The sequence below is a fragment of the Pongo pygmaeus genome, chromosome 8 (genome assembly GCF_028885625.2).
Source record: "Pongo pygmaeus isolate AG05252 chromosome 8, NHGRI_mPonPyg2-v2.0_pri, whole genome shotgun sequence".
Taxonomy (NCBI): domain Eukaryota; kingdom Metazoa; phylum Chordata; class Mammalia; order Primates; family Hominidae; genus Pongo; species Pongo pygmaeus.
The window spans coordinates 8101938-8116682 of NC_072381.2; positions in this window are offsets into that span (position 1 = coordinate 8101938).

Consider the following 14745-nt stretch of genomic DNA (forward strand, 5'->3'; position numbering starts at 1 on the left):
AGCCTTTTAAATGGACTTCTATTAAAAAGCTGAGTTGAGGTATCTCTTGGGATCAGTGTGGCATTTAGTTGCGGCCCGGCCCCAGTAGTTCCAGCCACCCCTGCAGCAAACTCCCACTGTGATGGGAAGCTCCACGTGGTCACTAAGGTCCGCCCTCCTCTCTGTTTTCAAGGTCTTTCCTGAAAGCTGGCCACAGAGATAACCTGGTTTCCATGCTATTATTGCATAGGAAGAAGGAAGGGTTGAGCCCAGCCCCTTTGGGAGGTGAACTTGTGGTTCCAGGGAGTCTAGGAAGTCAAACCTGATGCTTTTAGGACTAAGCTGCCCCACAGAATGACTCAAACTGGAGTTTTCTCTGACAACCAAAAAGGGAACTGAATTACAATAGCTGTTTCTTATTTGTGACACTTTTTTTTTTTTTTTTTTTTTTGGAGACAGAGTCTTGCTCTGTCACTCAGGCTGGAGTGCAGTGGTGTAATCTCGGCTCACTGCAGCCTCCGCGTCCCGGGTTCAAGCAATTCTCCTGCCTCAGCCTCCCAAGTAGCTGAGATTCCAGGTGTGTGCTACCACACCCCGCTAATTTGTGACACATTTAAACACACACAAACACACACACACACACACACACACACACACACACCCTTTTCCTAGTACTTTAGAACATGTTTAATCTGTGGCTTTTCGGAATAGAAGTTTTTCAACATTAAGAATGAATTTGGCCGGGCGCGGTGGCTCACGCCTGTAATCCCAGCACTTTGGGAGGCCGAGGCGGGCGGATCACGAGGTCAGGAGATTGAGACCATCCTGGCTAACATGGTGAAACCCCATCTCTACTAAAAATACAAAAAAAAAAAAAAATTAGCCGGGTGTGGTGGCAGGCGCCTGTAGTCTCAGCTACTCTGGAGGCTGAGGCAGGAGAATGGCGTGAACCCGGGAGGCGGAGCTTGCAGTAAGCCCAGACAGTGCCACTGCAGTCCAGCCTGGGCGACAGAGCGAGACTCCGTCTCAAAAAAAAAAAAAAAAAGAATGAATTTATTGGCCGGGCTTGGTAATCCCAGCAGTTTGGGAGGCCGAGGTGGGCGGATCACAAGGTCAGGAGTTCAAGACCAGCTTGGCCAACATGGTGAAACCCCGTCTCTACTAAAAATACAAAAATTAGCCAGGTGTGGTGGCACGCGCTTGTAGTCCCAGCTACTCGGGAGGCTGAGGCAGGAGAATTGCTTGAACCTGGGAGGCAGAGGTTGCAGTGAGCTGAGATCAGGCCACTGCATTCCAGCCTGGGCAACAGAGTGAGATTATGTCTCAAAAAAGAAAAAAGGAAAAAAGAAGAAAAAAAGGCCGGTCACAGCTGCTCAGGCCTGTAATTCCAGCACTTTGGGAGGCCGAGGTGGGCGGATCACCTTAGGTCAGGTGTTTGAAACCAGCCTGGCCAACATGGTGAAACCCCATCTCTACTAAAAATACAAAAATTAGCTGGGCGTGGTGGCAGGCGCCTGTAATCCCAGCTACTTGGGAGGCTGAGGCAGGAGAATCGCTTGAACCTGGGTGATGGAGATTGCAGTGAGCCGAGATTGCACCATTGCACTCCAGCCTGGGTAACAAGAGTGAAACTCCGTCTCAAAAAAAAAAAAAAAAAAAAAAAAGAATGAATTTATTTTAATATTCTTTTTATTAACTCAAACATCATTTCACCCAGGACCTCCATTTACTGGTGGCAAATCTGGTTAACTTCGGAGGCCCAATATCACTTCTTCCATCAAAATTGATTAGTCTGCAGGTTCAGAAAGATTATAAGGTCGGGTCAAACCCCTCCCTCCTCCTGAGTGTTTTAGCAAAGATAAAATTCAAATGATGTTTTTAGTAAAAATGATTGCCTTCTTTTAAAAGATGGCATTAAAGATAACAGTATAATAATACTTTTTTCAACAGCACAAAAGTTTGCTCTCTCTGTAACTGGATTCATGAAACAGCTGGCTCCACTGTGCTTTGAGACTTTCGTTTTGGGTAGGTTCTGGGCATAGCAGGCCTTACTCTGTCACTCTATCTCATTAAAGGAATGACATGCCTCCGTAGACAAGACATCACTTTCAAACAGCAACAACAAAATAAACAAACAACTTACCTCCTCAGCTTTTTTTTTTTTTTGACAGAGTCTCACTCTGTTGCCAGGCTGGAGTGCGGTGGTGCAACCTTGGCTCCTTGCAACCTCTGCCTCTCAGGTTCAAGCAATTCTTCTGCCTCAGCCTCCTGAGTAACTGGGATTACAGGTGTGCACCATCATACCCAGCTAATTTTTGTATTTTTAGTAGAAATGAGGTCTCACCATGTTGGCCAGGCTGGTTTCGAACTCCTGACCTCAAGTGATCTGCCCACCTCAGCCTCCCAAAGTGCTCAGATTACAGGTGTGAGTCATCGTGCCTCGCCTCTCCTCAGCTTTTAAAAATCAGTCCTTAATCAGCAATCGGGGCTGGGCATACTGGCTCACGCCTGTAATCCCAGCACTTTGGGAGGCTGATATGGGTGGATCACTTGAGGTCAGGAGTTCAAGACCAGCCTGAGCAATATGGTGAAACCCTGTCTCTACTAAACATACAAAAATTGGGCCAGGTGCAGTGGCTCACACCTGTAATCCTAGCACTTTGGGAGACCGAGGCCGGTGGATCACAAGGTCAGGTGTTTGAGACCAGCATGGCCAGCATGGTGAAACCCTGTCTCTACTAAAAATACAAAAATTAGCCGGGTGTGGTGGCGCCTGCCTGTAATCCCAGCTACTCAGGAGGCTGAGGCAGGAGAATTGCCTGAACCCGGGAGGTGGAGGTTGCAGTGAGCTGAGATCATGCCACTGCATTCCAGCCTGGGCGACAGAGCAAGACTCCGTCTCAAAAAAAACAAAAAACAAAAAACAAAAACAAAAATTAGCCAGGCATGGTGGCGTATACCTGTAATCCCAGCTACTCAGAAGGCTGAGGCAAGAGAATTGCATGAATCCGGGAGATGGAGGTTGCAGTGAGCCAAGATCTTGCCACTGACTCCAACCTGGGTGGCAAAGCAAGACTCCATCGCAAAAAAAAAAAAAAAAAAAATCAGCAATCTGTTTGGTGTAAGACTACACTTCCCACATTGCAGGGACAAATACCTCTGGCTCTCATATACCTCACAAATGTTAAAAAAGCATATTTTTATATTTGTACCTGTTTCTAGTTGCTAGAAAAACATTTGCATCAATTTCTCAAGGTTCTGCCAATCTTTTGAAGACTTGTTTATAAAATGCCATTCTTAGACTGGCTTAGGTTCCATGTGACAGGCACATAGCATACCCTGAAAAACTATCAAGGGCCAATCTGGTTCAGAGGTTCAGCTGATGGTTTAAAATTATTAAGAGAGGCTGGATGCAGTGACTCACACCTGTAATCCCAGCACTTTGGGAGGCCAAGACAGGAGGATCCCTTCAACCCATGAGTTCAAGACCAGCCTAAGCAATGTAGAAAGACTGTCTCTACAAAAAAATTAAAAATTAGCCAGGCATGGTGGTGAATGCCTTTAGTCCCTACTACTCAGGAGGCTGAGGTGGGAGGATGGCTTGAGCCTGGGAGATAGAGGCTGCAGTGAGCAGTGATCACGCCACTACACTCCAGACTGGGTGACACAAAGAGATCCTGTTTAAAAAAAATTAAAAATAAAAGTATTAACAGAAAAGCAGATGTTGGTGTACAATGACATGTATAGTCACACTCAGAAAATACTTCTTCCTCTTTCAGAAAAGCTAAAAATGTAGGCCCCCTTTCTAGCCCTTTAAATAAAGTTCGCCATTCCAGGAGTATTTATCATGGTTAGTGGTTGCCATCAGTCATGGAAAGTTAACAAAGACCTATTGGGTTTATCTATAGGCAGCTAAACAAACATATCTTGCTCTTCTGTTATCTTCTTGTTAACAAAGCCCTATCAGGATGTTCTAAACATCAGCGTTTACTGCACAGTGGCCCTTTATCTAGGATGATATATAGAGAGCTCATCAATTAGCAGGAGGGTTTGTAGATACCTGCCATATATTCATGAGAGCGCGCTGCCCTCTTTTCTCTCTCCCATCACGGACAGGTGGACGGTGATGTGGTTTCCCAGGTGGCGTCTCTGCTCACCTTCCGGGCTTTGCTTTGTCCCCCTTGCCATAGGGAAACTGTCAGGGTACATTTGGTCCAGGCAAGGCTGTGACTTTGAAACAAAGTCAATGAACAGGGCTGTTCTTCTCATCACATGTACACAACCCTGTAGGACCACGTGGTCTTCTTGAAAAAACAGAGAAACACAGCCTTGGTGTCATGAAGCATTTTGCAAAAACAATGTCACCACCCATTATTTTACAAAATTTAAGCACCAAGACAAACACTGGGTGTGTGCATGAGGGAAGGGGAGACGCTAGTTCCCAGAATGCCATCAAGAATGTATAAGTTCTTTTTGAGAAACAGGGTCTCACACTGTTGCCCAGGCTGGGGTACAGTGGCACAATCATAGCTCACTGCAGCCTCAGACTTCTGGACTCAAGGAATCCTCCCACCTCATCCTCCCAAATAGCTGGTACTACAGGCACATGCCATGTACCTGACTAATTTTTAAATTTTTCATACAGATGGGATCTTGCTGTGTCGCCCAGGCTGGTCTCAAACTCCTGGACTCAAGCAATCCTCCCTCCCTGGCCTCCCAATACCCTGGGATTACAGGTGTGAGCCACTGCTGCTGGCTTAGAATCTCTACCTCTTTAACTCTTTCTGAGCATGCTGCTGTTCTGTATAAAGCCCATCCCTGGGTCCCCGCAGCCCGCAGGATAAAGGCACTTAGCTTGACTTATGAAGTCAAGTCACTGCGGCATGGATCTGCCTCCCTTGCTTGTCCGCTACTCAGGACACACGGCATTCTTGGGGTCTGCCACATTCTCCCTTTCTCTGCCCTGTGCCACTGCTTCTTTCTTTTCCCTCCTGGAATGCTCTTTGTCCCTGCTCTGCTCTGTAAGCTCCTTGGCCTCCTCTGTGGGCCAGACTACACTTGCCCCTTTGGTGGAACATTTGAGGGCACCTCTTGGCACACTCCCTCTGGGCTCACACATCATTGGGCCAGACTTTTCACATAGTTATTGCATCAAAAATGATCTATTTGTCTTTCTTGCCACTCTACCTGGGGGACATCTTGAGGACAGAGAAAGTTGCCTACTTGGTAGTCTCAGAGATTGGCAGGGGGCCTATTCAACACCATGATGAAGGAAGGAAAGGATCATGGATGAATAGATACCAGCGTTCTTGAATCTACTCATATGCCTAGGTGTACACTGAGATCTGCTGGAAGGAAAGAAGGAAATCCAAGGAGTGGTGGTGAGAGCTGGGGCTGTGGACAGAGAGACTGTGTCACTTATTAAAAAAAAAAAAAAAACTGGCAGGGGCGGGGGTGGGGGGTGAGATCCACCTATCTTAGGGGATGTTCCGAGTATTGGGTGAGATGATGCTTGTAACCTACTTAGTTTATGATGAATGCAGTTACTGTCATTCTATAATAATATGATTGGCCAAGCACGGTGGCTCACGCCTGTAATCCCAGCACTTTTATATACATACACACACACACACACACATATATATATGTATATATATACACATATATGTATATGATTATGCCTTTTGGTGCAAGTGGCTAAGCTTCCAGTAATTTGGGTGGTCTTTTCTTGTAAGGCAGAATTTCCATCAGTTTGTTTTCCCTTGAGATTATAACTCAGTTTGGTGAAGGATCATGTGGCATATGATGCCTTAACACAAAATGCAGACCTGGCACGGTGGCTTACACTGTAATCCCAGCACTTTGATATTTTCTTTGGTGCACATGGGAGGAGAGAGAGCTGAAATCTTCTCGTTTAGCCGAAAGCTAGACATGTTTTCTGTCATGAATATATTAACAGAGGAGAGACCTGTATTTGAGACATTTGGCTCTGGCCAAGCTTGGTGGGTCATGCCTGTAATCCCAGCACTTCGGTAGGCTGAGGCCAGGAGTTCAAGATGAGCCTGGGCAACAGAGCAAGATCCCATCGCTACAAAAAATGCTAAAAGTAAAAAATATTAGCCGGCCCGTGGTGGCGTATACCTGTAAGTCCCAGCTACTCAAGAAGTTAAGGTGGGAGAATTGCTTGAGCCTAGGAAGTTGAGGCTGCAGTGAGCCACGATTGTGCCACTGGTCCAGCCTGAGCGACAGAGCAAGACCCTGTCTCACACAAAACAAAACAAGACAAACTAACAACAACAACAAAAAAAACCTCACAAAATGCAGATTGATCAGATCTAAAGCTGACAGGAAAGACACCAGGTGACCAGAGTCCTAATATTTATATTTTGGCCGGGCACGGTGACTCACATCTGTAATCCCAGCACTTTGGGAGGCCGAGGTGGGCAGATCACCTGAGGTCAGGAGTTCGAGACCAACCTGACCAATGTGATGAAACCCCGTCCCTACTAAAAATACAAAAATTAGCTGGTTGTGGTGGCATGCACCTGTAATCCCAGCTACTCAGGAGGCTGAGACAGGACAAATTGCTTGAACCCAGGAAGCGGATGTTGCGGTGAGCCGAGATTGAACCATTGCACTCCAGCCTGTCTCAAAAAAAAAAAAAAAAAAATTCTAGCTTTACCTCCATTCACCTATAAGCTCAAATTCCATTGGACAGCACGGTGGGGACACCCCCAACACCCTCCTAGATCTATGGCCTCTCTCCAAAGGCCACACTCACACAGACCCAGGTCTCCAGAACCTCTGTCTTAGATCTTCTCAACAGCAGTTAGGAACTTGACATTGCTCTGACCCTCTGAACCCCAGCAGCCAACTCTTTCTGCTTCCTCCGGGTCCCACATCCAGCTCTCAATCTGCACTCCAGGGGCTTGGGGGCTTCTTTTAAAAAAGCTGAGTCAGAAACCAACACACCCCACTAGTCCCTGTGCCCACCAGTGCAGCCAGCACCACCCATCTGCCCTCTCTGCCTGGCCCTGCCTGATCTGGAGGCTCTAGACACCCGAACCCCAAGGCGATGCGTTGTTTTCTGGTTTATTTTCCCGGGGACGGTTGTAGATGAGGGAAAGAGAGCAGCCGGCTAACTCCCAGGGCAAGGCTCGCCGCCTCCCTTTCCCTCCCAACTCCCCTGCTCTAGGCCACTGCCTCTGGGGTGGGGCGCCGCGAAGGAGGCCCTGGGGACCTACCCCCGGCTCTTCTGAGCCAAGCGAGTTCCCAGCTGGCAGCCAACTTCGTTTCTATGGCGGAACTCAGGGTTCCCACGCTCTTGGGGTAGGACCAGGATGGGATCGCCCTGGGCACGTGGCATCCCCTCCGCCTGCGGGGTCACGACAGCCTAGGCGACGGACAGTCCCGGGCTTAGGGAGGGAGGCTGATCCCGGGAGCTCTCAGGAGTCCTTCCACCTGCCACCTAGGAGCCCAGTTCGCATCTCTACAGCGCCACACATCTAGGCCAGCCCAGCTCCGGTCCCAATCGGTGTCTGCGGAGCCCCAGCCAGCTCCGCGGCTTGGTCCTGGCTTGCGGGTGGCACACAGACAAGCGACCGGGGTGGCCTGCAGAGGTCGTGCCCCTGGCTGCGAGACGACGCGACAGCAGGGCGCTCAGGGCGCTCCGGGGGCTGCTGCGGCGTCGAAGGCGGTCCCTGGGGGCGGGGGTCTGGCACGAGGGGGACCCTCCCGGGTCAAGTTCACAGAGGCGGAGGGGCCTGGGCTGCGCCCCAGAGCCCCAGGGGGTCCTCTGTTCCCATAAAAAACAAAGACGGGGGCGGGGGAGGATGTGGAAGGAAAGAAATTGAAAAGGGAGTGCGGGCGACTGAGAGAAGCTGGAGGGGAAATAGGGGACTCGGCCACCAGTGGCCTATGTCCATAACTGCCCTTTGGTTTTGGTGGCCTTGCAGGCTGGGAATCGAGTCTGCCATGTTCGCTTTCAGACTGGCCTCTTGGCAAGCTCTTGGTCGACCGTCCCCTGATGTTCAGGAACCCACCCCTCCCGCCCTACCCTCCGCAGAGAAGCCGAGGACCACATCCATCCGCTTCCCAGGAACCCGCCCCCACCAGCAGGCCCTGTTTTCTGGACAAACTGGTGAAAGAAACCTAAGAACCGCGCGATCCCGGCAGGTGGCTTTCTGCGGAGCCAGGGCTGCCAGCGCGGCCGGGCGGCGCCTCGGGACCCGGCCTGGCGTCCGCGGGCGCCCGGGGAGGGCCTTGGCGTCGGCGGGGGTGGGGGTGGGCGGCAGATCCGAAGCAGGGGAGGGGAAAAACTGCGTTGCGGGAGGGTTCGTGGGGGGACCTCTGAGGAAGTGGGACAAAAGGCTTTATTTCAGAAGGTACGCCAGGAAAGGGGCGTGGGTCACCAAGTCCCGCGCAGCAGAGATGGCGCGGCCTGGGAGCCGGGTCCCTTCTGACCACAGACGTGGCCACCGCCTCTTCTCATCCCGAAGGTCCCAGCCATCCCGAGGTGGTCAGAGAAGACCCCGACGGGCGGATCGGGCAGTGGAGAGACCCGTGGTCCTCGCGCCTGCTGTGTCGCTGTGTCAATGACTGTGACACTCAGGGCAATCCTTACCAACACAGAGCAGGACAACGATACCCCGCACCTCCCCCCCGTACAAGTGCAAACTAGTTTCTGTGTTGGGGAAAAAAAGCGAATAAAAGTTTAATAAACGTGTGCTGTGTTGTGGATGACTTTGTGACGACCTCTGTTGCAAATGGCCTATGCATGCGGAATAATGGTCTCCTTGCAGAGAGGGAAATAGCTTAGTGCTATCATCGTTGCCTCGGTAACCATCAGAGTCCCCATCTAGCAAGAGAGAAATGAGTTATGAAAAGGCTTGAGTGAAGAAGGGATTAACACATGATCCCAGGGACAGTGTGTCAATCAAAATCAACTGAGAAATTACACTGCTCTATTTGAGAATTTCTCCGGAACCCGCATGGTAGTGGAGTTGGGTGCGTATTTTTTCCTCTCTCTCTCTTTTTTTAATTTGAGAAAGAAGGGGAAAGTATCATCGTGATTATTCTTCATGACTATCATTGAGAATTACACTGAGGGAGGGAAGGGATCACAAAAAGGAGGGGTATTTAAGGAGACAGGAGCCCCCAGCCCAGCACGTCTGGGCACCTCGCTCTTGCGCCCCTCTCGGTCCCTCCCTGCGGTCCTTCCTGCCTCCCGGCGGGGGGGGACCCCTCTTCCGCTGCCCGTCTCCTCCCCGGCACCCAACTGCGGGGCACGCGCCCGTTGCTCGGCCCTAAAGGGACCTAGAGCTGCGCCCCGGGGGCGCGGAAGGTGCGGGGAGAGGGGGTGAGGAAGGACAGTGAGGGGCCGGTCCTGGGCCCGGAGGACTCAGCAGCCGCCTTGGCAGCAAACCCTGTAGGCTGTCCCCTGCCTTGGTTGTCTCGATGTTCCGCTCAGCGCTGGGGAAATAAATCGAACCTGGTGCACATCCCTCCCCCAGGTTGTAACACAACTGCACCCCCCCAACACACATGCCCAAGCACGCAGACCTTGCACACGTGACATGGGGGTCTCAACAATAAAGAAAAAAAAGACCTTACAGCGCGAAGAAGCGGGCTTTAGTTAATCGATTTCAAACACGCCTGCGGTGCGGCTCAGTGACCCCCTCCGCGCAGAGGCTGAGTCCGCTTGGACTTCCGCTCTGGCGCTTGAATCAGGAATTTTGACATAAACCTCAATCCGCTTCCGCCCCCCCACCCCAAGAGAGGGTCTCCCCCTTTTCCAGTCCCCCAAAAAGAGAGAGATGGTTCTCTTGGAAATACTTGAGAAGCACAAGACCCTGGAAGGGACGCATAAGTACCTGGGTCTGCTGGAATAGGGGAAAGGAGGCCTCCCTGGGGGGTGACCCCGGAATAATCACTGGGTCCCAGCTGCTGAGCACTGGGTTCAGCTGGAGGTGGGGAAGCTCAGCGGCTCTCTCTGCCCGGGTTTCTGGCCAGCCCCCGAGGGCCAGGCTGGGGGTGGCACTAGGTGCCCGAGGTGACAGGGGTCGGGGCAGCAGAACCCGCACTCCCTATTTCCTGCCAAAGCCCACAGCCTGCTCTTTTTCCCAAAAGGAAGAGACCTCGCCATCTTCTTGTCCAATTCTCTCCATTAGCAGATGGGGAAACTGAGGCCTGGAGATGATGAGATTACTAACCTCCCATTGACAGGACGAGGTTAGAGCCCAATTTTCTAAACTTCGGTTGGGAAAATTGGCCCTATTTAAAAGACAGCAAAAAAAGTTTTAAGGAAACTTTTCTCAAAATGAGAGCCTTAAGTTTGCCCGGGGAGGGGCCAGGACTGGAGGAGGGGGCTGGCTTGTGGCTCAGGCCAGTTTAGTCTGGGCCCTCTTCTCCGGGTGTCCAGCGCTCCCCTCCGCCACTTTATTCATTCATTCATGTATTCCTTCGCGCTCCCTCCGCCGCCTCCCCTTCCCCGAGGAGTCTCACACAGGTTTCCAGTCTTGAGGCCCCAATGGTTAACTCAATCGCCCTGACCCCGGCGCTATTTGATATTTGCCTCCTTGACACTCATTTAGGAGCTCGCAGCGGTAACGTAGACATTGGACAAGTCCAGCCTGAAACCGAAGCCTCTTGAAAGGGGGGAGACGGGGAGAACCTGATAGCTGGAAACTCGTTTTCTCCAAAGGCTTTCGGGACATTTTAGCCCGGCTCCGGGTCCGCGGAGCGCCAGGGCGCCGCCAGTGAGGGTGTAAACGTTAAATGTTAGCTGTTTGTTCCAATGATTGGCATGAAAATCGACTCTTTCTTGTCTTCTTTTTTTCCTCCTTCTCCCTCTTTCCTTTCCTTTCTCCCTCTCCCCCTCTGGATTCCCACAAATACTAATCCAACCAGTGGCTCCTCCAATGCACCTTCCCCTCCTACCAGGCGCCACCCAAGTCCGAAAAACTCTCGATCTGGAGAAAAATAAGAAAACAACAATGACAATCCGGCCGGGGCCGGGGCCGCGGGGAGGGGGCAATGGGGGGGAACGTCTTCTGGTTTTGCTCCACTCCTGGAAGCGACACCATTCATCTGCCACCGACTCACTGCCTCCTCTTCTTCAGTTCCTTGTATCATTTTTCTTTTTCTCTTCTCCTACTTTTTTTTTTTGGGGGGGGGTGGTTATTTCTTTTAACTGGGCTAGAGAGAATGAAAAGTGTCCGTAGCATATTAGGAATTCGGGAGTGCTGTGCTCTCTATTAACGAGAGACAAACAGATGAGCAGATAAGGTAGTCAGCTGGTTTCAAAAGTTCCAGTTTCTGCTTAAAGGGAGCAAAGGACAGAGACGTCTCACTCAGAGCGTGGCAGTTATGCTGCTCCAGAAAGGGAGGCTGGCCCCGCAGTTGATGCTGGCCACAAACCCCACTTCCCACATCCTCATCTGTCCACTGCCCAGTCCCTGCTCCCAATCGCCCTTAACCCCACTCCCGCAGTCTCTAAATAATAACATGTTTATCCCAGCCTCTCTCATTCCAAAAGGCTGGTCCAGCCTCTCCCAGCCCCACTCCACCCTCCTTTTCATTTATCTTATTTGTTCTGTCACTCCCCATAGCTTCTTCCAATGTAACCTTTCCAAACTCTGATTAGTAGAAGCTTCATTCTCTTCACTCACGCTTTTCCCCCAAGCCCCCTCTCTCCCTTTCTCTCTCCTTCTTAAAAGATTTTGGAGCCGGGAAGATAAGATATGCAATCCTCTATCGGGAATCCTGTGATATTAAAGATCAAACGTAGCATCAATGGAAGACCAAATGCAGGGGGAAACAAAAGGGGGAGGCCGGGAGATGCTCATCAGCTAATTACAGCTGCAAATATTATGCAAATTTATCTTGGCACAGCAATGGAGAAAGCGAGTTTAAGTGCGGAGATAATGCCGGAAAATTGAATGTTCATCTGGGCATGGGAAACGGCCCAGTAGGCTCCACTGGTCTGTTTCATCTAGGGAAGCACCGTTTTTATGCTCCTATCAGATCATTCGCACTTCACTGGTTGGGGCTGAGAAATTAATATTACTTATAATTGATACTTGAAATTCTTGGAGTGATGTGTCATAAAGAGACGGAAGAGAGGAATGGGGGAAAAGGGAGAGGGGAAAGGGAGAAAAGAAGAGAGAGGAAGAAGAGGGAAGTCACATATTATTGAATACAGAGTTGGAATCTGAAGTCTGAAGTCCACTGTGCTGAGGCCAGAAGGAACTGGAAGACAAAGGAAAAAACATCCCAGAAAATCTGGGATATTTTCTGGGTCTCCCTCTATCACCACCTAAAACCTGAAATATCTTTATGATCAAGATTCAAGCTTTAAAAAAAATAAATCGATAATTATCTGGCTGCCTGCTTGGCTTGAGAGTGTAGGAGAGGGTCAGAAGTTGAGATCTGAACTCAACTCGTGAGTTACTTAGATGAGAAACCTGGGTTACCCCAGGGGAGGAAAACTGCGTGGCTGACGGGTGTGACCACTCCAGGCTGCTCTTTTGGATCCAAGCAGAGGGAGGGCAGGGTGCTTTGCTCTATGGAACCTCACCCCTGCCTCTGCCCCAACCAGACCCATTTCCTCCATCTTTACTGGCCCATGTCAACCTTCTTCAAACTACTCAAGAACTATCTGGGAAATGACACTCCCAGGAAATAAATTCCAGATCCTTACACTTCAGGAATAAATGTTCTTAAGTATAGGGGAGAAGGGAGACAATGGGAACTACAGTGAACAGAAAATAATTCTTAAAAAAAAAAAAGTCCTCATCCCATCTCCCAGTACGAAATCTGCTGCAACCTAGGGAAAGGTGGAGAATTTCAGACGAGAGCATTAGTCGGTGCAAGCCATCCAATTACCAGGAAATTATGGTCTGACGTCAGGAGGAAAAATTGGAGAACGAATATTTATGAATCTCCTCTCACTGCTTTGCATATTTGCAACGATTGTTTAATCCAAGCAACCAGAAAGTAATCAACAGGCACAAAAAGCTTAAAGAGCAAATTACCAATGACTCCTGCCCCCTTCCACTTCCTGAAGCCGGGAGATTCTGGTGTTGTCAGTGGTTGGGAGGGGACTCCCCGTACAGCCTTGGATTCTGAAATCCATCCTGTAAGACGCAGCGAGTAAAGCCTGTTGCGTTGAGGTGGCTTTTGTTTCTTTGGCTTTAGGGTAAAAGACAAAAGAAACAAAAATGCCAATTATTGGACCTAATTAATCATTAAATGAGATGTGTATCCTCTTCTCTCTAACTCTAAAATGGAGGGAAGGTAATGGGGTTAGATGTGGGGTGGGGTCTAGGAGCACCCTCCCACTCTTGTGATCTAATTAGAGGAAAAGTATACATATTCTGCCTGTGTTAATAGACAAAGCCAGGAGATATATATATATATATATATATATATATATATATATATATATATATCACACACACACACGCATACTTTTATAAAAAAGAGCAATAAACATGGAGAGGAATCAGGAATTGATTTTTTTTTTTCCTGTTTACTTGGAATGGGGCTGGAGTGGGCAGCAGTTAGGGTGGGAGCTGTTGGGGGGGGCAAACTCTGGTGAGGAGAGAGAAAATCTCAGAAAAATTAACATTATTGGTATCTTTCTATATAAAGATGCAAATGGCATTTTATCTTAACTTGGCCCTGTGCTTTAGTCAGTGTTTATGATTAATTGTCTCCTTTTTCATAAAAATAAATCATGTTAAAAATTAGGATCTCCACGCTGGGGAGAAACTAAGCACTAGTTTCAGGTCGATCTTGTTAATTTCAGCCTGAAATTGACACACTAATTAAAGAGCAGCGTGGTAAAGCACGAGCAGGCAAGATTATACCCAGCTCTTTTTTTATTTTTTATCAGATCTACCTTATATTTTCCCAATTAAAAACTGCAAAAAGCAGTTTCATTGCCCCAGGATAAAAAATAAGGGCCCCCTTTTCACAACATGGGCCATCACTTTCTACCATCAGATTCATTGTGATGTATTAGATGCAATAAATTATCCCATGTAACAAAACATTGGGAGCTGAAAGGCAGATAATCTGGAAAGCAGAGATAAGGATTCATTATTCCAAATCATTATGAATCCAACGTTGCCTCTGACTTCTTTCTTAATCAGCTCCTCTGATCCTGGATATGTGAGCAGCACAGATAAGGAAAGAGTCGTTTATAATTCTCCACCTCGTCTAATATTTTAAAATAAAGTCAGAGGCAAGAAAACGCCATAAAACACTGGTGAGCAGGCAAGCGCCGAATGAAAAATCACTTCCATGTTATTATATCCACAGTAAGATTTAATTAAAATTCTCCACGTCCACGTGCTTTATTTTCAGATAGGATTTTTTCCCATCACTTAATAATTGATAGGAATTTGCAAACGGGGCTATTTATTTAGGGCGCCTGGGTGGAATAGGTCTGATTTTTTTTTTTAATTTCCAGTCATTGCTTTTGAAACTTTCATTTGCGATGTCCATAGTTTCAGATCACCTAGGCCCCCACCACCCACCCGCCCCACCCGGGCTACAGTTCTTGGTCCCGGAAATGTAGTCGTAGTCACGGTCCTGAAAGTTGAGTTTAACAAAAATTGTTCTTTTATAAGAAGAAACAGAAAACTGGGTTGTTCCCATGTGATACCTCCTTTATGCCCTCTCAATTCCTACCCCCACGCATATTTATAATAAAATAAATCTCAATGAGTGGAATTGGAAGATTAGAACTTTCAAACCCGG